The sequence below is a fragment of the Lichenostomus cassidix genome, chromosome Z (assembly GCF_008360975.1).
Source record: "Lichenostomus cassidix isolate B80296 chromosome Z, HeHo_3.0, whole genome shotgun sequence".
NCBI classification, from domain to species: Eukaryota; Metazoa; Chordata; class Aves; order Passeriformes; family Meliphagidae; genus Lichenostomus; species Lichenostomus cassidix.
In genome coordinates, this window is record NC_139511.1 from 58440339 (window position 1) to 58464497 (window position 24159).

The 24159-nt window shown below is 36.7% G+C and overlaps 1 protein-coding gene and 1 long non-coding RNA gene across 2 annotated transcripts in view; both read left to right on the forward strand.

The window, feature by feature from the left end:
- Positions 1-24159, forward strand: part of ARL15 (ARF like GTPase 15) — a 230059-nt gene that overhangs the window by 119827 nt on the left and 86073 nt on the right. The window lies entirely within an intron of this gene.
- LOC146424998 (uncharacterized) lies at positions 1837-3806 on the forward strand. Its single transcript, XR_014847005.1, has 2 exons — positions 1837-1873; positions 3682-3806. It is a non-coding gene; the product is annotated as an uncharacterized LOC146424998 (long non-coding RNA).

Sequence of the window (24159 nt, forward strand, 5' to 3'; positions counted from 1 at the left end):
CAGTGTGTGTTTGTTCTTCTACGGTCTTCAGAAAATTAATTATTGATTAGTAGAGTTACATGACCCAAATGGAAAAACTCCTAGGTAAAAAAAAGCTTCTGTCCAATGAGTTTACTGCTCCAAAATTCTGTTTGTAAAGGAAGCACTGATCCATAGAAATATTCCCACTTTGTTTCCTATAAGTTTATCCTTTCACCTCATTGACATAATGTTATCAGAATATTAACATGGATAATCTCACATTCATCAATCTCTGCGTCAGATCGCAGTGTTCACCTCAGAGATATATAGGAAGGTATATGGTGGTCATGTAGAGCAAAATGCACAGTGTCTCATGGTTCTGAGTTTCCCCTGAGGAGAAAAGTGTCTGGCACTGTCTGATGTTCCTGTGCATACAGGTAAGTATTTATCCCTACAGTTATATAGATATCTATCTGTTGTACATAGGCCTGTCTTTGTAGCTCTCTGCTTTGGTTTTTGAACTCCCCCCAGCAGTTGCATAACTTGTGGCATGATTAGCTGCTCTTCTTCATCATCCTGGGAGGTCTCAGTCATGACCTTTCCAACTGCTGATCTTTGTCATTAAGATGAGAATAGGTGTGCATAAGCTGTTGAGAGCACCAACTGTGTGATTCTTATTTCCATAAGGTCATCCACATTGAGCAACTCATCTTTGCTTGAACTAGGAAGAAGCAGAATGCCCACGTAATGTCCTGAAATTGGGTTGCCATGCTAGACAAGTAATGCAGCTGTATAATACCAGTTGCTACCATGCTGTTAAAAGGCATCTTTCCTGAAATGGTCTAAAGACACTGCCTTGTTTGTAGAATCATGCTCCTTGTTTGTAAACTTTGCTGTTTAAGATTTCAGCTTAACTCTCTGACCAGTGCACATGATCTCAGTTGAAATACCAGTTCAGTGCTCTGAGGTGTTAAGTGCTGAAGTTCTCAAAGGTACAGGCCATGTAGGTATGGTGTGGAAGAGTACTGTTGTGCAAATGCCAGCAGTAAGCAGGAAGGGAGGCTTCTTCAGCCAAGTTTGTTGGGTGTTGGTGAATATTTCAAAATTGCATGGAGTTGCTGGGGCCTTACATAAAAATGGTTGTTGATTGTGGATTAACATTGATCCATTGCTGCTTGAAATTCTGTGCTCATTATACTGTGCCATAGCTGCTCTACTAGAAACTGTTCTTTCAAAACAAACAAGTCAAACACCAAAATCAAATATGTGTGGTGTGTTCTCAGCTGCTTCTGAGAACTAATCATCATATTGACCTGTTTTCTAGAGTATGCAATATGTGTCCAACTTTTTAAGTTATGTAATATTTACTTGTCTGATGAAAGACTAGTAGCATGCAAAATACAGGGAAGCACATTTTCTGAAGACACTGTCATTGTTTCTGATGAAGGTACAGCTTCTTGCACTTGAGAAATACTGTGGAATCTATGTATCCTATAGCAAACCAGCAATTTGCACTTGAAAGGAAATTTAACTTATTTCAACATTTATTCCATGCAATGTAAGCTTTCTTCAAAAGTGTAAATAACATTTTTTAAATTTGTATACTTTGGGGTTGAGAAACTATTGATGCTTTCTTCTCTCTTTGATTCTTGATGTGTTGTCCTTTCTTACAATCCTTAACAAAATGATGTGAAATTCATGCACACATACACACACCCATTAAAAAAACAAACAAAACCCAAATCCTCATACATTATGAAAAAACATTGTAATTTGTGATATTCCTTCACTCCTTTACTAATGTGCATTCAGTGCAGTACTTTATCTCAGTTTTATAATTATTTACTAAAATATACTCTGTTATTTGGTCACTTCAGATTCAAGAGAACTACATCTTTGTAAAGAATTCCAGGTGAGAAAATACATGTTTTCTTTTCAAAAAATGCTATTGTGAGTCCTCAGATATGTATTGATGCTTGCACTTTATGAAATACTGTGATATTTTCCATTGTTTCTATCTTACCTAATTTTATAAACCTCTGAGAAGCCTTCAGCCTTCACAAGCCACAGACATATGTCTTATATGAAAAAAGCTTTTCTATTCTGATTAGTCCTGAATATGATAGAGTTGTCATTGTTAGCCAAAGAATTATGCTCCAGAATCTTAATTTTTAATTTTCTTTCCTAAACTCTTTCTGTGTTTGATTCTGTGAGCCAGAAACTCTTTTGAGAAAAAGCTGTTTTATAAATGTTACTACCATATTATATTACATGACCATCCGAAAATTAGCAGTTGTGGCATTTTGAAATTCTTATCACTGGTCATTTAGTCAGTATTGGTGACATCCTGGCCCCTTACAGCATGATAGTTTTGTCAGTCCTGATGTTTTTGGGCAGTCCAGGGTGGAATGGGGGAGTATGGAGGAGAGGAAAGATCATTCAAAATTACTCTGGATGTGTGTGTGTGTTTACATACATACTCCAGACAGTGCTGCAGTGAATATTATCTGAAATGGTTTATATCTACGCACTGGAGTTCTCCCGCCCAGCAGCATTTAGTCACTTTAGTTTGTCTTCAGTTACATTTACCAAAAGACTAATTAATATACTAGAAAAGTGGTTTTGGCCCATGAAGAGCTAGGCTCTGACAACTGAACTCTCTGATTACATTTCCATCTATCTGTCTTGCTAAAGTAGGCAAGACCCTAGATTGACTGTAGTTTGAAAGGTTAGTTGAAAAGATTAAAGGTGACTTGTAAATGGAAAATGGCAACTTTGCACTTTTGAATTCTAAACACATCTGGTCTAGTGTTCCTCTTGCTGAGTGGTAGGTCTGCCAAGACTTGTTGCAGACTTTGTAGAGCAGTAATAATAAACCTGTTCAGAGGTTTAAAAGAACTTGGCATGCCATATGACAGGTTCTCGAGTAGTTTGTCAGGAGCCAAGTGTACTGTAATAGACCCTTTTTAAATTGTTGGCTTACACGAAAACTAGAGATGTCTGCATATTCTCCCTCTTTCCCCCCTTCCCCTGAACTACAAAAGGCAGATGAATTTATTAAAATGCTTCTTTAGTGAATGTTGTTGAGCTGTGGAAGAGACCAATAGATAAACATTATTGTAAGTTTGCAGATGCACTCTCATTTATGCCTGCAGGCAAGATAAATTTATCTACTTATGTTAGAGGAGCTTTAATCAGATAATCTGTTATTGCAAGCAGTTTAGATCATGAAGTGAGTAGTTTTTCAACAGGCCTTTACAATGTGTGTAGACTTTGCTGGTCTTGTTCTTCATCATGAGAAACATAAGATAGTCAGGTGTAAGGAACATAAGCAGTATACTTTTCACTCTTACCTTCAATAAAGTGTAGGTAACTGCAGACATATACAATATTTCTACAAGAATATACAGCTCATAAAATATTGCTCTTATATTACAGAGAAAACAACAAATCCAGATGTTTGGATAATAACATTCTTCTAAAGAAGAAAGAAAATTGCAGGAGGACTGAAATATGTACAAATAATATCACGATAAAGAATTTTGACCCTTTTTCCTAGTAGTAAAGGAGATGGAGATTATAATAGAGGGCTAAGACTAACATCCAGCATGAGTTTTCCTGTGCTGAAAAGATGTGTGCTTTTATGAAGAATGAGTTGTCTTATTGTGATGTGCAAGTTTGTGCTGGTCTTAATTTCTGATCTTTTTGCTGGTCTTACAGAACTGACACTTTGCACAAGAAAATCTGTGGTTTAGTATATGGAAACCTTGATCACCTTTGACATCCTCTACTGCTCTTCTGGAAAGGTTAAGCTTTTTTGAGAGCATCTTCATCTTATTCAAGATGAGGCAATAAGTGAACAGATGCTTCAAGTGGTTGGACAAAAATTTTCTCTGAGAAGAAATCCTATGATCATGTTTCTTTCTTGCATACAGGGCAAGCATTTAACTGGTTATTAAATTCCTGATGCAGGAATGTGTAGTTGACCAAAAAACTTTTGGGACAGAATCACTTCAGTCTAATTGTGTCATTCATCTTGGTTTTAGTCTTCTTTCCTCTCTGTGTGATGGAGAGATCCCTAAGGAAGGGATGGCTTAGAAGAAATCAGGGAAATCCCAGACCTTATGTATCTCTCAGAATCGGTCTTTTTTAATTGTATTTTACTTTTAATTTTTTAATTTGCAATTTATTTATGTAATGTGCACAGTAGATTTGACAGTTGTAATTTCCCCAATATTTTCAAATCCTATTGCTTTCAACCAAGCAGTATCCCCTTAATAGTGCCAAGAAAGTTTCTTCCAAGTTTTTTTTTTTTTTTTGTTGTTGTTGTTGTTTCAGTTGTTTGGGGGGATTTGGGTGTTGGGAAGTTAAATATTGGGTGGATTGTTGTTTTTAATTTTTTCAAGCCACTGAAACTCCCCTAGTGACAGGAAAAATCACGTGGTTTTGTCAGTAATGACTGTTTATAGCATCCTGAAGAAAGCTACTTTCCAGCTTAATATAAAGGGGCAACAAGACAGTGAAGAAAGGAGAGAGGAACTTGAGAAGCACAGGCGATTTTAGAGGATTAAGAGAAAGCTTGAGGACTGATCACCTTATCTCCTCCTCCCAGATAATATAAGAGGGAAAATATGAGTACTCTAAGCAGGAGTACTAATCTATAGCAATTGCAGTTAAGGGCAAAATTTTTCATGTGTCTCCTCTCAGAGATTTCTAATGATTTGGTAATCTATAGTAATTATTATTTTTTTATACTGGAAAAATAAAGCCAGCAATTCCACTATCCATTTTCCTTTGATCACCTAGAAGAACTGCTATCAAAATATTCAGGAATATAAAAAAAGCCAAAATACTCAGGAAAATAAAGACCAGTTAATAGGCCTCTATTCTCCCATCTCTTTATGCCCCCAAACCTCCCAAGTCCTCCTTCCTTCAGTAAAATGGAGAGTACTGCAAACTTTGAGCAAATTGAGCAAGATTTTGCACTGGGCTGAAATGGCAGACATGAATAGTGGAAGCTAAACTATGAGTTTGACTTGTGAATGTAATGTGATTATTTCATGAAGTTTTTAGAGTAAGGTTAAATACATCTTTCAGTATGAATTTCCCCTGACCTTGAATAGTAGTAGCTTCTCTTAAAATCACTTATAATGGAAATCTGCTCTTCTAAGAAAGGTTCTCATGAACATATTTAAGAATTATGAAAATGAAGCAAAATGCACAAGCCTTTGGCTTAGGTTTTAGAAAACAGTAAGGGGAAAAGTTTTCTGCTGGGATCAGTCAATTGTGTTTGTTGCCATTGTGCATCTGCTTGGCTGCTCTTCTCTGCCCAGTTCCAACAAGGAGAAGAGAAGCAGCATCTCACTGTGTGAGATGCATCTATGAGTGAGAAAGCATCTTTGCTTAGGTTCCCTTGCAAGCATAAGGATGGAATACAGACCTGGACTAAGACATGTGTCTTAGTCTAAGACATGGATCCAGTGATGAAGGCTTGGAGTAAATGCTTCAAGGAACTGTAGTTAACTTAATTGCTGTGTAACCTTTGGCATTTTTCACAGAGCAGCTGAACTGATGGGGTCGGGGGTGTTGTGTTGGGAAATCAATAATCAACAAGCCCCAACTTTTGTTGATTATATAACCATAGAATGTCTTGAATTGGAAGACACCCACGATAGTCATTGAGGTCTAATTCCTGGTCTCCTGGTCCTGCACAGGACAGCCCCAAGAATCACTCCATGCACCTGAGAACATTGTCTAAGCACTTCTTGAACTCTGGCAGTCTTTGTGTTTTTAAAGTAGTTTGTCTATTGGCTCTGCTCTGGGAAGAATTCACAAAAAGGGTGATTAGATGCTAGAACTGGCTGCCTGAGAGAGGCTGATAGAATCACTGTGCCTGGAGGTGTTTAAGGAAAGACTGGACATGGCACTTAATGGCATGATCTAGTTGACATGGTGATGCTTGGTCATAGGTTGGACTCGATGATTTCAGAGGGTTTTTCCAACTTAATTGATTCTGTGATTCTGACTTTCATTTGGTTTTATATGTACAATGGTAAATAGACAGGACACAGGATTTTTGTGGTTGTGTTTCTGACCCGGTTCTTTCCCTGGGTTCCTAAATCCCTTTTTTTCTCCCCAAAACTTCCTAGCATACTCCAATCTCATTGGTTTTAACTAAATTTTCTTTATTTGCAGAAAGAGTATTTTGTGGTCAGTATCAACACCAAAGTAGTACCACTTTCCCAAGGAGAAGGTCCACTTAGGTTCTAGGCTCTTTTTTTCTTGTCTCCTTTGTTGAGAACCTGCTACAGTGCTTTGGTGGATTTTGTGGACATGCAGTGTGTCAAGACTTGGTTGGTAATGCAAAAATGGAAGTGTCTGCATATGAATGTTTCCCAAGTGTCTTGAAGTAATAAACCTACAATCATAATCAATGTAAATCGTAATCTGAGGTCAACTTTTAAAGATGTAGTTTCATCAGTTTTCCTAATGGGAACGGGGATTGTGATTACCTGTGGGAAAGAAGGAATGCACTTGGTTGTTCTGGCTGGCTCCACCCAGTCATCAGCTCCTGCCCTAGTTGAAAAGCTGGTGGGCAGTTTAGAGCTCAGTCGAAGGTATGTGTATTTCATCTTACTCCTTCCAGAAGCCATTCATGTGCTTATTAATTATTGTGACTGGAGGCATCTCACCTCATGTAGCCCTTCATTTGCTTTGGGTAGATCTCTTTGATCCCTTTCTCAAACTGAATCATGATCAATATTGCTTAATTTATCATTTATATGTATATATATATATATATAAAAGAATACATAATGGAATATGAATATTTATCATTATTGAGATATGCATGTACATTAATATCAGCAGAAAAAATATTTTTGAGTTTGTTTTTATCTATTCATTAAAAACATGCACAGGTGATTTTCACATCCATGTCATGTTGCATAATAGTTCTGTAAACTCAGCCTCATTACTTAAAGCACTAGCTCTGTGGAATCTCAGTGGTTTCCTGGTGTATGAGCATTTCAGTGGGCCCCACTTACAAGAAAACTTGATATGGCATTTAATATGCAGAATATGAGTCAGCTTAATTTCCATATGATATAAAGCTAAGAAAATAAAAAGTACTCAGAAGTTTCCTGCAGCAACCAATTTTCAGTATTCCACCAAAACAAGTTGTCTTATAATACATAAGATCAAATAAGAAATTATGTGTAAAATCATCCAAAGATGAAAAGCATGTCTACACAGTGTTTTCCAGGCAGCTGCAGGAAGACTATGAGCAGACCAGGAGTCATGCAGCCATGTTATTTTGGCACTGGGCTCAGGATGTCTTGGCACATAACACACCACTGTAGGCACTCTTTTCTTGGTCTGAAGTCATGACTTGGCTATGTGTGGTTAAAGCTCAGGCAAAGGAAACTTAGGCCAGCCCTCACGATACATTTTGGATACCTAAATAATGGTCATTGCAATGCACTAGTGCAAAATACAGATTACAATATGGGATTGTATTTCTGTGCATATTCTAATGGAGCAAAAGGAAGATCATGTTAATTCAGGCATGTCTTGGCTCAGCTGTTGAGCCAAAGTTGGAACCACTGTTTTAATTGATGTCATTACTTTATACATACTGTGAAGAGACCTTTTCTACTACTGGTCACTGAGCCTGTAATTAATAGAGAACAGAGGATTATACTGCATTCGAAGAAACAAATGTTGTGCAAAGCACAGGACTGGCAGATGAGTGTCTGTGCTGTGTCAGCACTCACCGTGCAGCCACTTGTGAGGTGAAACTTCATGGTCTGAATGCAGGGCTTGGTGCTGTGTGTGCTATTGCTGTCCAGCACAGCTGCAGGGCAAAGATGCATTTTAAAGAGAGATGGAAGGGCATCTGCAGTGTGAAAAAGTTTATTATTTTATTATTTACTTCTCCAGAATGTCCTCTGAAGTTAAAAATGTAGCTGTGCAGGAACCTTGGTCCTTCATATTGGAATGTTGAAAGGACACTGATAAGTTGGGGTTTTTTATTACTATTTTTCTTGGTGCTTTTTTGGAAGTTGTTGTTACAGCTAAAAACCCCAGTAATTCCTATTTGTAAAGAGTTTGAATATTACTGAGCTTTTGCTGGGTTTAGCTGCCTTGACAACATTTGCACAGAGGCATCCAAAATCTGGAGATGCACATCTGGGGGAAAAAGTTACATTAATTGATCTAGTTTCCTGTCATGCAGCATCACTGCAAACATAGCTGCCTTGTGATGTGATGTGCAGTCTGCAAATAGCTAATTGACTCTGATCTCTGTTAATTAGTGCAATTAAATCTTATAATGAAGCTTTGAAGAGGTCATCTGAATTAGATGAAAGCTGAGGCTTTACTCAGTGTCAGAGCCTTGATGTTAATTATTGAGTCCTTTGACCCAGCAAAAGGAAGACTTACTGATAATGTGGTCTTAATACAGGAATTTCTGTTGTAGTAATTTAAAAATTGTGTGGATTGTATCACCACCTCTGTTTCACTAATGCCATACTTCTGCACATAATGGAAAATAATTAGACCAAAACCTGAGACCACCCCTGTATTATGCTCAAGACACAGCTTAAATTCTGAAATTAGCTATTCTAATATAAATAAAATTTGAAATCTTAGAATAATGTATTTAGAATAAAATAGCATTTTTGGAACACAGAAATGAATCTTCTGTGACTGAAAAAGCCTTTGGCTTTCTTTTTTCCTACCTGAAATTGGGGATTAATTTCTAAAAATCTCACACACTAGATTGATTATATTTCTGTTTAATCAGCTTATTCTTCTAGGTGTAGGGAGTAATACTTTGTAAGCTAAAGTCTTAGTTAGTTGTTATTTTTTATGCTGTATAATTTGTTCATTCTATAAAAATGCAGTTATGTAGTTTTATAAATGAGTTACATAATGTTGAAAAATTGCTAGTTCAAGTGTCAGATTTCAATAATCATAAAGACTAAAATGACAAAAACCAAAACAAAACCAACTATACTCAGCCCTGTTGAGGTCACACCTGGAGTCCTACATCCAGTTCTGTACTCCTCAGGATAAGAGAGACATGGAGGTCCTGGAGTGGGTCCAGCAGAGGGAAACAAAGACAATTAAGGGACTGGAATGTACATCTTACAGGGAAAGGCTGGAGCTGGACCTGTTCAGCCTGGAGAAGAGGGGACCTCATCAATGTCTGTCAGTGTGTGTGGGGAGAGGTCAGAGGATGGAGCAGGCTCTGCTCAGTGCTGCTGAGCAATAGGACAAGAGGCAAAGGGAGAAACTGATGCATGGGAAGTTCTACCTGAACATGGGGAAGAACTTCTTTACAGCACAGGTGACCAAGCACTGGAACAGATTGCCCAGAGAGCCTGTGGAGTCTCCCTTACTGGAGATATTCAAGCACCTCCTGGACACAATCCTGTGCCATATGCTCTGGGATGACCCTGCTTGACCAGGGACATTGGACCAGACCAGTGTGGGTCCTTCCAACCTGACCCATTGTGTGAAAACTGAAACACTCTCAATCCCAAATAGATATTTTGATGGAAGATATTCATAGGGTTTAATGAATTTAAAGGATTTGAGTATTTCCCAGAGTACAACCTAAAAAAGACTGAGTGTTATATGAGCAGAAGATTGTAGATCGTCTTTTCTGTAAATTCCTGATGGAAAGTAGTGTTTGCTCTCTGAGACCTAGTAATTTGAAATGGAAATTTGTTTTGAATCTAGTTGTGCCTTCTTTATAGGGGCTTAACTGGTGCATGCTAGACAGCAAAAGATTAGGCTTATAGCTCTGAGTTAAACACTTTTTGATAGTGTCTGTCTGATCAGGCTTGTTGCATTCTTTCACTCAAATAGGCTGACTTTGTTAAATTAGAGATGGCCACGTGAGATACTTCTGTAGTTTCAGGATTTTTTTCCAGGATTTTATGTTCACTGCAGATGTCAAAGAAGAAAGTTATTCCAGAAGTGTTAGAGAATTAAAAGCAATTTTAGTGGACTCTGATTTTAGACAGCATTTATTTTTAAACCTGTTTAGAGAATTGCCACAATGTAATTTATGAAATTGCTTTGCTGTGTAAAAATTAACTTTGAGCCTAAGTTCTCGACAGTCATTGATAGACAGTGGCTTAAAGGACCAATTGCTATATATGGAAATTGTCCTAATTTTCATGTGTAATTAAAGATGTTTGCACATTTTGTTTGTTTGTTTGGGCATTGGAATTATGCCATAAAGTCAGTGCTTGTTTCAAGAGCCCTTGAATACACAGAAGTTGTTTTATTTGTCTTACACAGAAGATGTGGTGTTTATTTTCAACATAACAATGTAAAATTAATCTTGATTGCAATAGGTAAAGATTACATATTTTTATTTTGATTAATACTAGGAGGCAGTGCTCATTTAGATGGCTAGCTAGAAAAACACTTGCATAGAGTAATTGTAGATAAGTGTTGTTGATTAGAATGATTTTTGTATATGTACAATTTCTGCTAATTGTTACAGATAAAGGGCTTCACTGTAAATTTTTAGTTGTTAAAAAAGCCAATGAGTTTTGGCTTCCAAGCATGCAAAACTTGCTAGAGAAAACAGTTTATATAAGTTAATTAAGCTACTCTGGGTAAAATAGATTTGAACCAATGACAAAACAGAGATCTGCCAAAGGACAGCAGTGGATTTTCCTGATGTAGTGGAGAATATTGTACAGTGAAGATTTGTGGAAACTCCTGCTTTAATCTGCTGTGTCATAAAACATATTTTAATATAAATATCATAGCCTTGAGGAATTTAGTAGAGTATGGCCCAAGTTGCATACCTGAACCGTTTATGGAAGGACAGAGAAATGTGCCCAACAAAAACATGGTTTTGTGAAATATTTTCTTTATGTGATGCAGCCAGAGCTGTGAGGGTTTCCTTTTGTACCATGATGTGAGAGATGTATCTTTAACTGAGGCTGTGGCTTCATCAGATCTTAAGAGCTTGCTGTGTGAAGGTGATGATTATTTCCTAATTGTTCCTGGATGGTGATTATGGTGATTCAGTCACCATTTGTCCCCATCCTTAGGTCCTGAGACCTGATTGCCAGACTGATGAAGAAAGGTAGGATAGGACAAGTCCCTGAAAGTAGCATAACCATGTCATCTGATGTGGTAGAATAAAGTAACCATGTTAAGTAAGGCAGCCATGTAGTTTATGAACACAGGGATAGGGTTATTTCTCTGCCTGTCTGTATTGTGTGTGTGGAAATTTTTAACCAGACCCTCTCCTCAGAGATAAAAACAGCTGCTTTCTCACTGCAGTAACAAAGTAGTATCTGTTTCCTCAGCTTTGGACTCCAATTTTGCCTGTTTTTAATTAAAATTGTGTTGAACTATTAAAATTATATTGAACTATTTCCCCTTTACCAGCTGAAGATGGGTTGCAATTCTTCCCTGTAGCTGCAGACTGGACCTGGGGACATTTTGAATTTCCTTGGCTATGTCCATAGTAAAAGTTTTACAGAAAAATGTCATGATTAACTTGATGCCAAAACCACTGAGCTAATTTCTGGACACTGTTTGGTAGTCAGTGTTCCAAGGATCATTCCCTAAAGACTGTTTCTGTGAGGCCACTCTGTTTTGCAGACTAAGGGAGTTTACCACCCTAGACACATGTCGTTTTGTACCAGTTGGCCTCAGTTCCCTGGAAGATACTCATGGACATGTTTAATTTACAGTTACAGATGTTTCTGAAAGGTTTGTTGTATATCAACCATTTTGGCTAAATAAATACTGTGTAATCACCCTTCCATACTGGGTGACAATGAGCAGGTAGTCAGTAGTGACTTCATCTGGTTATGCAACAGACGCATCCATGGGCAATGAGCAGAGCTGCTCATGTGTGCTGAATTATGTAGCCAGCAGTGCATATAGAGTGCTGTGCTTCTAACTTGCACGACTTTAGCATGAATACTGCTGCCCTCTCTACTCTCTGCTAATATCTTGCAGATGTGCATAAAATATGTGAAGCTAATAACTTTTTTCTCTTTTGGAAGTCACAGTGTTTATTGCTGCGTTTTTGTTTGCTCATTTTAGTTGAAGTTTTCTCCCTTTGATTCTTATATGATTATCAGAATCATGCATCCCAATTCAGATGAGCATGTCTATTTCCAAGATCCCTTCATACAAGTATTAGCTTTTTAATTACACTGTGAAAGATCTGTTTCAAATACATTGGACTTGAGGTATAAAAAGTATTTTTAAAACTCTTGAAGATAATTTATTTTAAAATAATAAACTTGTCGCCATTCTAACCAGCTTCTAAACCTGAAAGAGTAAATGTGTGTAGACATTTGCTTTCTTGTTTCTTATTTATAGGAATACGAGTAGCACTAAGGCTTGAGCTCCTCTGTTCTTTTGCATGAGTACTAGGGTTCTGTCCAGCTACTGTCACTGCCTTGGCTATGAAACATATGGCTGCCTTGGATTCTAAACACTAAATAAAACCATTGTGAGTAAATTGGTCTTTCTAGAAATTTTATTTAAGCAAGAGTTAAGTCTTTGGTGTAATATACATGAGTTAGAAGTAAACAGGCTTTGATTTCAATGCTAGACACTGCCTTCAGGCAGAAGAAATTACACTGCCATGCAGAGGATATGTCGCTGTTGCTATTTTGGTGTTTGATTTCTTCATTGTCACATAGTTGAAAGCTGTCCAGGACAGGAAGAAGTGTAAACTGACAAGGGAAGAAAATGACCAGCTTATGCAGAATATAGGAGTGAGGAATAGTGTGTATATTTAAGAGTCATTTGTACTACTTGCAGCTTTTCTTCTATGTCAGAGAAAGTATTGGCTCCCAAGGATAAAATGCTTCAAAAATCGGCAAGTATCAAAAGACTTAAAAGGGTTAAATGCTATTGAAATATTTTAGTAATCATTAATGAATTTGGTTGTCATCTGACTGATAGTAGTGCTCCTTGCCATGATACAAAGATGTAATTTTGTAAGAGGTATGGTTTTTAATACCCAACAATGTTTGTCTTGAGTTTTGAAGAAAATTCCTGGAAGTATCCAGTGTTGGAAAAGGGCTGGTCTGTAACAGTTTGTGAAAATATGTAGACGTCACCCTTGTCATTGTGTGTTTCTTCATAAGAATCAGGGTATTTTAAACCCAAGTTTATAAGTTAGACAGGCAATTTATTAACAGGTTCTTTTAAATATAGTGCTGCTACTGCGTATGAATGAGCAAACGGCTAATGGACTTAGGGGAATGTATCCATAACAACTTCTAAAAAAAAATGGTAGGAATTTACATGAGATATAATTAATTGAAGCCTTCAGCAAGTATTAAAAAATTCTGGTAATAGCTGCCAATAAATCTCACTCGGGAAGTGAAACATATCTGACCTACCCCAAAATGATGTATGCAATGGTATTCAAGATCCCCTTGCATCTCTCCCCCAGATGCTTTCAAACATCTCAGTAGCAGGACAGTAACTGCCTGTGTTCTTGCATACAAATTGAACCCACGTTTAAAAACATGGTTTGTGAGGAATGAGTAACAGGGCTTAATATGTACAGCCTAGTGAGGTCCATGCAGGCTGAGAAAGAAACAACTGTCTGTGAATTATTGAAAAATAATAAGGAAGGGAAGGTTTTTTCTGATTTATGTATTAATTGAAACTAGTATTGATGACATTAAAACATGGGAAGAAACTTGTGCATGGAATATATCCTTGTTTTGTGGGATTATTTTCTCAAATGATACTGAAGGTATTGGAGGAGAACTTGTATAAAGCACAAGAATTATAATCTTTAAAACCAGAGTAGGACAACTTCAAGAATCTAAACTGTAAGAAGTTATCTTGTATTGGGAAGGTTAAGCAATATACATGTCCTTAAAGACACTTTCCTCTAGCTGTTTTGACACATCTTTATTGCATTTTTTTTCAGTGTTTCCAAAATACAGCAACAAATGACTCCCAGCAGTTCTGCAAGGGAACTGAACACTCTCAAACGTGGGTGAAGAGCCAAGTAGTAGGCTAGGGTAAGGGGAAGAAGAGGTGTAATGGCAAACTTAAGGACTTGCCTAAAAAAAGGCTGTTTAGGATCTCTGTTAAGTGTTGGCTGAAGTGCCTCACTGGCTGAAGCTCCCCATTCCCACATAACTGTGGTAAAATCACACAGGAAACACCTCTGCTGCTTTCATTAAGAGCAATATAGGGAAGTAAATACTTAGATTACCACAGTTTATTCCATCAGCCTGAAGTCCTTGTTTTTTGTTACCAGAAAACCTTACTTGCAACAATGATAATATTTTCTTAAGAATTAGATTTTGGGCTCTGAATTCCTCAGGCAGATAGATTTTTTTAAAAAACAAACAATGTTCTGTTGAATTTAAGGGAACTGACCAAATTAATTCTGTTTGGAGAACTGATGTTAGAATGAGAGCAAAAGGAAAATCTGCAGCAAATATTCCTTAGACAAAAAGAGCTAAGCAGACAAATAACCTACCAACATCTCTGCCAAACACTTTTGAGTTGTACTTGTATTATCATATAAAACTGAGTCTTTTATAATCAGGGAAACCATAGGGTATGCATTTTGAAGTCTATGACAATTATGAGAGGTATCAAAACTTAATGGCAAGGGATGTGCTGAGTACATAGAATATCACATAAATGTTATTTTATGTAAATTAACAAGTTAATCCATGTACTTTAGTTTTGGACTGTGTTTGTGGGTTGTCTTAGTATATACGCAAGTTTCCATCCATGAAAATATTTAAGAAAAGAGGCAGTTAGATCTTTTTTGTGGAGGCTTAAATTCTTTCCTTAGTTGATGGGAATAATTAGTTACAGGAAACATTAAGAGATATCCCTGTCCTCCGATTCTCTCTCATTAGTTGTTGCCAATTATTAGTTTTTAAATAAACAAATAAACAAACAAAGAAATCCCAAACCAAACAAAAAAACCCTTAAAAACCAAACAGTTTCCAATTATATAACTTGGTCATCACCTTTTCGTCACAATGTCTTAAGTACAATATCCAGATAACCCATATAAACGAAGAGTTTAGTCAGTATGAATTAATCCTGTCCCATTCTTCCCTCTCCCCCCTCCCCCCAGGCATTGTAATTCTTCAGTTTATCCAAGTCAGAGTTCCATAATTTTACTTTAAATCTCTTAGTAATTTGAAATGTAATAAAGATTTTACTGCCTGCCATTCTCTGTTTTGTCAATGGCAGCTGTGTGCTATATCATTCTTAGTTTTACAAAGGTTGTTAAGTACTTTCACTGCAGATAAGGTATTGTGCAAAAAACCTGTGTGACTCTTATCTGCTTTTATACCATTATTCTTTTTAAGCCATAAAAAGAAAGAGTTCTATCTTCCAATCATGCTGGTGTTTTCTTTGACACCTCAGGTCTCTGGAAGGAGAGAAAACAGAGAACAACTTTCTTACCCTGTCAGATTTGGACCACCTTTTTTTTTTTTTTCACTTTTGCATCTCATGCTGTTTGATGAACTGTGAAAATACTTTCATCTACAGATTGACCACAATTTAGTAAAGAAGTAAACACTGCACTGGATAACAGTTTGTTTTCCAGTGTCTGAGAATACTAGTTCGCTTCTATATATCCTTAAAATTTACTGCTGTCTATATAGTTACTATTTCTATTTAACTAAGTTTTCGAATGAGGTTATATATTTGTGTTATAGAAAATGAACTCTTAAATATTCATTGACTCAGCTGAAAAAAATGTTTGTGTATATATTATATATACGTAAATAATATATATGTAATTTATACTTTTTTAAGTTACAGTTTTAAGGCCATCAGCATCAGTATGCAATGAAATACCTTATATCAGACTGCCTTATTAGCCTTGTCAAGCGGTGTCCATCATAATCATTTAACTCATTTTCAAGATGCTGGTGATGTGTCCAAGCAAATTCTTTTTACATATTTTCCATAATTACTAGGTCATCTAAGTGAAGTCATCATCTAATATTTAACTAAGTGCTAGAAAATCCAGACTTCTAGTTTTATCTTGAAGCAAAGACTAATAAATACTTCAGTATCAAATTATATGTTTCTTACTGAATATTAGCAAAGTTCAGTTCTGCTTAAAAAAGAAACTTAAAAAAGAAGCAAAGAGAACATGGTGGACAGGTTTTGTAGTGGCTAAATAGGCACATGATGTTAAGGTATATTTAAGTTATGCCAAGTTCTGTGAAGTAGGTTGGGTAGTCTGGTGTCTTTCCAAAACAAGAAAAATGCATCTAAAAGTTGTATGGATACTTGTTGTAATACCTTAGATGCTCACAAATGGTGATACCCTCTTTTAAATGCATCTAAGTTTGTTCCAGTAGCTGTCTTCTTAGAAACAGAGTTGATAAGGTAAAGTCTCAGTTACTGACCTTTTTGCCAATGTGTTTAGTGTTTTAGGCTGCCATATAAGTAATAAAATCAGTTCTAAATTAATATTATACGATAGTATGCAGTAACATTTTGGAAATTCTTCAGTTTAAGCAGAACCCATTACAAAAATCTGAATACCTTCCCCATTTTAAAGGCCACTTGAAAGTGGTTTTCACTTGGCTTAATTATGAGGGTGGAGTCCTTTTAAAATCATGATTAAATGCATTCAGCAGTTGTTTGGGAACTTGGGAATTCGATCAGTCTTCAGCATCCAGAAACAGAACAACCTATATAATGACTGAAATTATTTCTTCTGCAGCACTGAGGTAAGGTTGCAGTTCTCCATTTCAAGTATTAATGTGTATTTCTATGCATTACAAAAACTGTTAAGTGCATTAAAAAAGAGTTTTAATGTAAAATGAAAAATCCTGCCTGCTTAAAAAAAATTGCCAGTAGAAAAAAATACCCCAAAAAATCCTTTTGATAAGAACATGTTGATTTAAATAAATTCCAGGACAAGTTGAACTAGAGTAGTGCACGTTCAGGACTCAGTCCTGAGAATTGAGCATTTCAATTTAAAAGTTCATACAGGTATTGTCCCAGAGAGCTCTTATATAGAAAGTTGCAATTTATGGATTTCAAGGTCCTAAGATGGGGAGTATATTTAACCCAGCATCGGTGTTTTACAGTGATGACATGTGGAATAATTGTCCACATGACACAGTAACAGTATCTTGGGAAACTACCACTGTTCTCCAGCATTTTCAGTTACTATTACAGAGAAACTACTGGAAGAACATGCAGCCCGCCACCCTCCCCGTTTTTTCATTTTCTTTTTGTGAAAGGTACACTAGATGACAGCTGGCATATTTATGGCCAAGCATTGTGCCTATCTAAGATAATTGCAAAGTGACAAGTAAGGAAAAAATTGTAGAAAGCTGGACATAGGAGATCTTTTATTTTTTTGCTTGCCTTTGGTCTGAGAGTAGGATTTTGTCTGCAGGATGTTTGTGTGACAAGACTGAGTAGTGTCAGGATGCAGATAAAGGCAGTACAATGGTGTAGTTATCCAGGTAAGGGCAAATTAATTGACAAGAGGATTGGGCAATCTGTGCTACTGGCTACCTTTGCCATAGAGCATGACCACTTATGAATATGCATCCCTTTCACCTGTGGTTAGTTTGAAACTGGACTTGTAAAATTATTTGTCTGGTTTATGCTGAAGATCCTGATGTCAGTATCTCAGAGAAAACTAAGCTCCTGCACATGTTGGAATAGGCAGCTGAGTGGAGGAGTCAATCCCATTGGTGTCCTGGGCACTGAGAGGGCTGCAGCATCGCCTGCCAATGGTAAGAGTTCTGTGTAAGGCCTCAATCTGTGAATATGGGAAATTCACACGTAACTAGAAGAGCTTGGACTGGTTTTCTTAGTTGGTTGGTTGGTTGATTGGTTGGCTGGGTTTCTTCCTTAAGTAACTTGAACAAAGATATCCTATTAACATGTTTGTTTAAGGATGAAACTCTTCTTCTTTTCCCGATAGTCTCCCCCTAAAAGTAGGTTATTCCAGATTGTTCTCCTGTCTTTATTCTCTCATCAAACTTACTTGTCATGGGGTTTTGGTTAAAAATATAAAAACCGGGATATAGGCTATTTTAAAGCCTTGAGTGTTGCTCTTATTGACCTTGGCAAAAAGAAGATGCCTTGAAACTCAGTAGGAGGAGGAGTTTTTTCATTAGCCTTTTATTGCTCACTACATGTGTTTCCAGACACAGCCCATAAAGAAGTTCCCTGCGAGGTAGGAAAGAAGACAAGGTGACAATCTCCCTAGCAGGAGGAGGATGCCACATTCCCTAGATGCCCCATTTGGATGAGGGGAGGGAAGGTCATCTCTACCTCTCATTTTCAGGCTTGCCTACATTTTTAAAAAGTCTGCTTGTGGATTTCTTCATTTCTTCACAGTTTGAATAAACTATGCCACGCTTCAGGAATTCATCCCAAATGCTCTTTGTTTATTGCTGTACAAGAGTGTGTCACAAATACCTTATGAAAATCCAAGCTTACTCCCGGCAAATGTGGGTTGATTTCTTCAGCAAAAAAACCTGAAAGAAATGAAAACTTAAATACTTCAATTAAAGTTTACTAGTTAAAGGATGCAGTCTACAAAAACCTCCTAGTCTTGCCCTATAAAGAATAATAAAGTACATTACTCTTTTAAATAATTGAGGTAATAATATTAAGGGAATAATATCATTATTCTTTCAGTCTTTGTATAAGACTGTGTACAATCTTTTTTCCTTTGCAGGTTACTTTTAGAAGTTTGAAGACCATCCACTGAAAACTAGTTGGCTTTGTATTTAATATATTACATTAAATACAATGTAATTACTTTTACTGGCTGTACTGCTCAAACTGTATTGGTTAGGTGGTGTCTGTTGCCTTCATCCCTTTTTGCTATAATGTTTGTTAGGTTTTTTCAAAACAAACTGGGACATACTGTAGCTGTCAGAGTAAGAATAAATGCAAAATGAAAGAGTATTTGGTAAAATAATTGGGTGACAGAGCCTTTCTCTCTGTGTAGATAAAAATAAAAAATGGCATGTTCTTATATTCTTTTGGCAATTTGATTAATTACCAATTTATGAGTTCTATAAGGGTCCATCAATTAGAATAATATATGAATACTTTTTTTTTGTTATGTCGTCCTGAAGAATTTGACTTCAAACATACACATAAATTAGGTTAGCTGTTTCTGGACTGTCATTTTGAGGAGAACAGAGATGGGGTCTTTTTCTTCACCTGGTCATTTCCTCAGTCATCATAAGTACATCTCTCTGTAGTTATGGTACTTAAGCAGAGCAGTCTTCCCCTTCCAATCACCCTCACAGTTCCCTTCCCAGTTTGGAAAGGTTCTTTCTTCAGAGAGTACGGTCTTGCTGTTTGATCTGTATTAAGCTTCTCCTAGAACTTGACAAGCTGTAAAATTAACACCTGAACTGGCAAAAGCACTTCTCTTAATAGAACACAGTTTGCTTATTCATATGTAAGAGAGAGACAAGAGAACTCCACAAGTAAAAGCTACTACTGCATTTTTTTTTATTTTCCTGTTGACTTCTTATCTATTTGCGTTTCTGTGGGTTTGTATTACCAGGTTCAGGAATACATTAGCCAGCCATGAAAGAACCTCAATTGCTTTATTACTCGTTTTAAAAATCAAATTCAATTCACAGTGATCCACTGTTGCATTATACAAAAAAGTCATTATTAGCACAGGTCACTGTGAGTCTTCACAAAGGTCTATAGGAAGGAAAGGGTTGTGGTGGGAGATCAGCTGTTAAAATGGAAAAATTAGGTGAGCTGGGAATATAGAGGCTTTTCCCTCTGTTAACAGTACTGAAAATTTTAAGGTACATCAATTACCACTTCAATCAGACTTATCTGCCTTGGTAGCTCATGTAATAGAAAATATTAAAAAGATGGACTTATAGTACAATTATAAATGTAGATGCAACGTATAACTTGCAGCTTAGCTTTTTGAACGATTTGTGTCCAAAGCTTGTTTAAATTACATTTCAATGGTAAATTAACTTTCCTATGTCTAGACACGTATTTGTACTGCACTATTCCTTTGAGGCTTTTTCTGTTCTATTAGTTTAAGAGAGCCCTCCCCACCAACACACTGTCATGAGTGTGCATCGATACAATCAGGTAAGAGGATCAAGTCTGAAGTGTTTACGGTAGAAAAATAAACATGCTAAGGTGATGAAAGAAGAGAAGATACTGTTTCATTTTGTCAGTAAATAGGAGTTTAAGAATTAATAATTTATGCTAAGATAATCAAGGTCTGTCAGAATTGATTCTTCCGTGTTTTTCCTTCCCCTATGATTTTAAAGTGTTTAAAATCTGGACACAAGGGTACAACATGGGACTACAGTCACTGTATCACTGGTTATTGAGTTTAGAGACTTGCATTAGCTTTTGCAGTGCCTATGTAAGTAAACAGAAAACTGATTTAGTGACCTAAGAAAAACTCCTAGATATCTGGTATTTACCTTTTTTTTTCTTGGTACTAAGTTCCATGGAAAAGCACATATATTAACTGAATCTATAAATGCCTCAGTTGTCTTTTTGTCAGTGAATTGATAACTTTCTGAAGAATGACTGTTTCATTCAGTATTTGCCTATTTTCAGGAGTTTCGGAAATCTGAAAGGGAGATATCAATTGGTTTTGAGGATATTTTCCTGAAATGTGCAGCACAGACTAAACATCATCTCCCTCATATTCCTGTTTCAAAAGAAGTGAGGGGCTGCTGTTTAGTATGATGTCCATTCACGGTTTTACATTTAGAAATATTCATCTATTTTCGTTTAGTCAGTATTTTTACTTTCCTTACTCACATGCTCTGTCTGGCAGCAAACAACAGTCTCAGACCCTGTGGACTACTGGAATGCTCTGAGTACATTATGGTCCCAGGTTGAGAGAGGGTGGATTGACAGCTGAAAGTATTAATAGTATAATAATTTTTTTAAAAAGTGGAGGCTGAACCTTCTGGAAAAGATGTTTGCTCAAAAGAGATGTAGGGCTTGACTCTTATTCTGCTCCTAATCTAGACTGCTTGAAAACTATTGAAGAAACATAAAACTTTACCAAAACAGTATTGATAGATAAAGCTTTCTCTTCAGGAAAAGCATGAGAGGGAACAAATTAAAAGGGAAATATTTTTTGAGTCCTGTAGTGTGCTGCTGGAAAACCTTTATGGATTACATCACAGACAACATTGTGGCAATCTGGGAGTAGAACTGAACATTTTGCTCCCCATAAGTATTTTCTATGGGCAGGAGAAGGAGTTCATATTGTAATTGACTTTATTAAAATTAAAACTAATGAAAATAAAGTCTTTATAGACTGGATTTTCCAGTGTATTTTATAAATTGCTTATATTTTGGGCACTAGTGAATTTTAAGTTCAATGAATTTTGAAATGTATTTTAAATAGAGACTCTAGACTTGTTGGTATTCATAGTAGACACATCTAAACATAATTAATCTCCTTTTGGCAAATACCGTATTCTGTAGTTGAGTTAAAGATACTCTTTGCTATAGAGCCTTAGGGATTACACCTGAATTTCATTAAGGAAGTCTAAGTAATATCCAGAGGAATCTCTCCATGTAGAATTGCTCTGGACTGGTTAGGACAAGATGGGATGCAGCTCTCCCCCGAGCCCCCAGATCAGTTGTATTGTTTGCTTTTTGTAAGAATAAAATTGTATTGAGATGAACAGGATATTGTCTGTGAATAATTCAGAGAGTGAAGACAGATCTATTGTGCTGGAGTTTCATTTTCAAGGCACGATATGTTTCATAAGCATTTAAAAAAAAAAATTGTCAGATTTTAACTGAATACAAAGAGTTGATGTACAATGCAAGATGTTGGGAAATAAATTTGTTGTAAGAACACCAGTTAAAGCTTAGCCTGCATAGGTGACTGAAAATTCATGGACTTTATTCACCATTCATATTATGTCCATTTATCTTCTGGAGAAGAACTTTGATTCTACAGGTTCATCCATACAGCTTACTTTTTTATGTGTAGGGTAAAGATGTGAAAATGCTTAAGGTTTCTATTCCATGTTCAGGGCTTTGGGGGTTTATTTGTTTGTTTGTTTGATTGGTTTTTTTCTTTAGGGACAAGGGGTCATGGTCAACTCAACTTTTCCTTTTTCTCTTAAACCTCCTGCTGTGCACAACAAAGCTCACTTTAAGAACTGGCTTAAGTATAACACTGTAAGAGTATTACCTGTGCTTTATGTACTGCCAAATTGGGAACATGAGAGGAATTTTTTTTTCTTATCTGAAACTAAATGCTTGACACAGATTTTGAAGTATTTGTCATTAATCTTAAGCCCTGCATATTCGCTTTGTGCCATATACTGTGGCTGTCCTGACATTTTACATTTTGAATTTAGAGAGTTGTCAAAGTCCAACAGATCAGTCTATTGGACCCTATTGGAAATCAGTCCAATGCTTGAGTTATCTTAATCCTTCCTTTCTCACAACCTATTTCTGCACAGTACAGAACTTTTGTCTTTGTCAGTTTTGTCCTGAGAATTGAGTAATGAAACTGCTCAAGCTCACTCACCAGGCATTAAAGTACCTGGATCTGAAACTTCTAAACAAGTTTCTTTTCTGGGAACACTTACTCACGGTGTTTGTCAATTTGTTAAAGCTTAGACTAGACACAACTCCAGGATGATAGTTGTGCAAATGTGTTCCTGCAGGAAAGACCTTTAAAAGTTTACAGAATAATTCCGGTTCTGTTTAAGGTTCTGACTAGGTCAGTTCAAGGCTTATATAGAGAGACATTTCTTAAAAATCATAGCTTTCTAGTTGGCTTGGCCAACTGTTCCAGACTATCATGCAGTAATGTATTTCCTAACATTAAACTGATTGCTTCTGTAACTCAATATATTTTTTTCTCCCTCTGAATTAAAATGCCTTGCAAAAGTATGATAAATAGTGGAAGTTTGTGATTAAGGACTCTGTTATATAAAGTGAGATAGTGATAGTCTCCTGAAGATTCAGGTGAACCCTGTTTATGTCTAGTACTGTACATGATGTTTCAGAGTTGTGAGGATCTCTATACAATTAGTTTTTCTATGTAATAATCTTGATAGATAGATTTATTACCAGTAGAACAAGTTCACATTAGGAGGTTCACATTAGGAGGTCTTCACATTTAAACAACTTCTGGCATTTTTACAAATGTGTTATCAGAACTGTAAAACTGGGATTTTACAAGACGAAAGCCCATAAGGGTTTTGCAGGCTGATAACTGACTATTATAAGGGAGTTTTGCTGCTGGTTTATCATGCAGACGGTGTCTGAATTTTTCAGGGGAAGTGCAAATTGTTGTACTGTTGATAATTCTTTCAATATTAATGCTTCCACTTTGAAAGGGCTCTTTTTTTACTTCCAGCTACTTCTATTCCTTTCCTGAAAAAGAAAGGTAGAAAGTAGGGGTAGTCTTCTGCTAGCTCCTTGAAAAGTTTTGGAGACTTGAGCAAGTTATAAACCGTTGAAAATTGTCATAGTCTGTCTAGCTTTTCCTTTGTACAGTGTGTTCCTGGATTCCTGCCAAAATCACTAAGCATTATTAGCACAACACTTGAACCATCTTAATGTCTTGCGTCAGTATGACACACACAATTTAAACTCCAGACAGGACGCAGATAAAATAGTGGTGGCTACGGCTGCAGCTGCTTTCCTCCCTGTACATACCTTTGGCCCAGACAAAGGTGTCCTGGGGCAGGTAATCAGAAAAGCATGAGATCAGGTGTCATGTCTGCTGACTGATGTTAATAATCTGTGTTTTCCTAATCACTCTTTACCAAGGAAGGAATTCTGACCTACCAAAGGCTACTTGCTGTGAATCCTCGCCAGCATCCTTCTTCAGAAGGTGCCTAAACACCCTGGCCCTTAAACTGGGAATAAAACCCCAAAATAGGGGTTTGTCAGTCTATGTCTCCTCATGCATTGTTCCCACTGTAATTACGTGCCTTACAGTAATGGTGAATTTCCATGTAAGAAAACTAAACTAAAATTGAGAGCTTCTGTCTTTCTGACTGGAAGACAGAATAGTCCATCTCTGCTGGTTAGTCACAGAGTGTCAGGCAAATTGCATGGTTATGCATCCTTCATTAGGTCTAACCTGCACACAGAGATGGAGAACTAATTCTCCAGAGGCTGTCAACTTGCATGGACTCAAGGAGGCATCTTTACTTA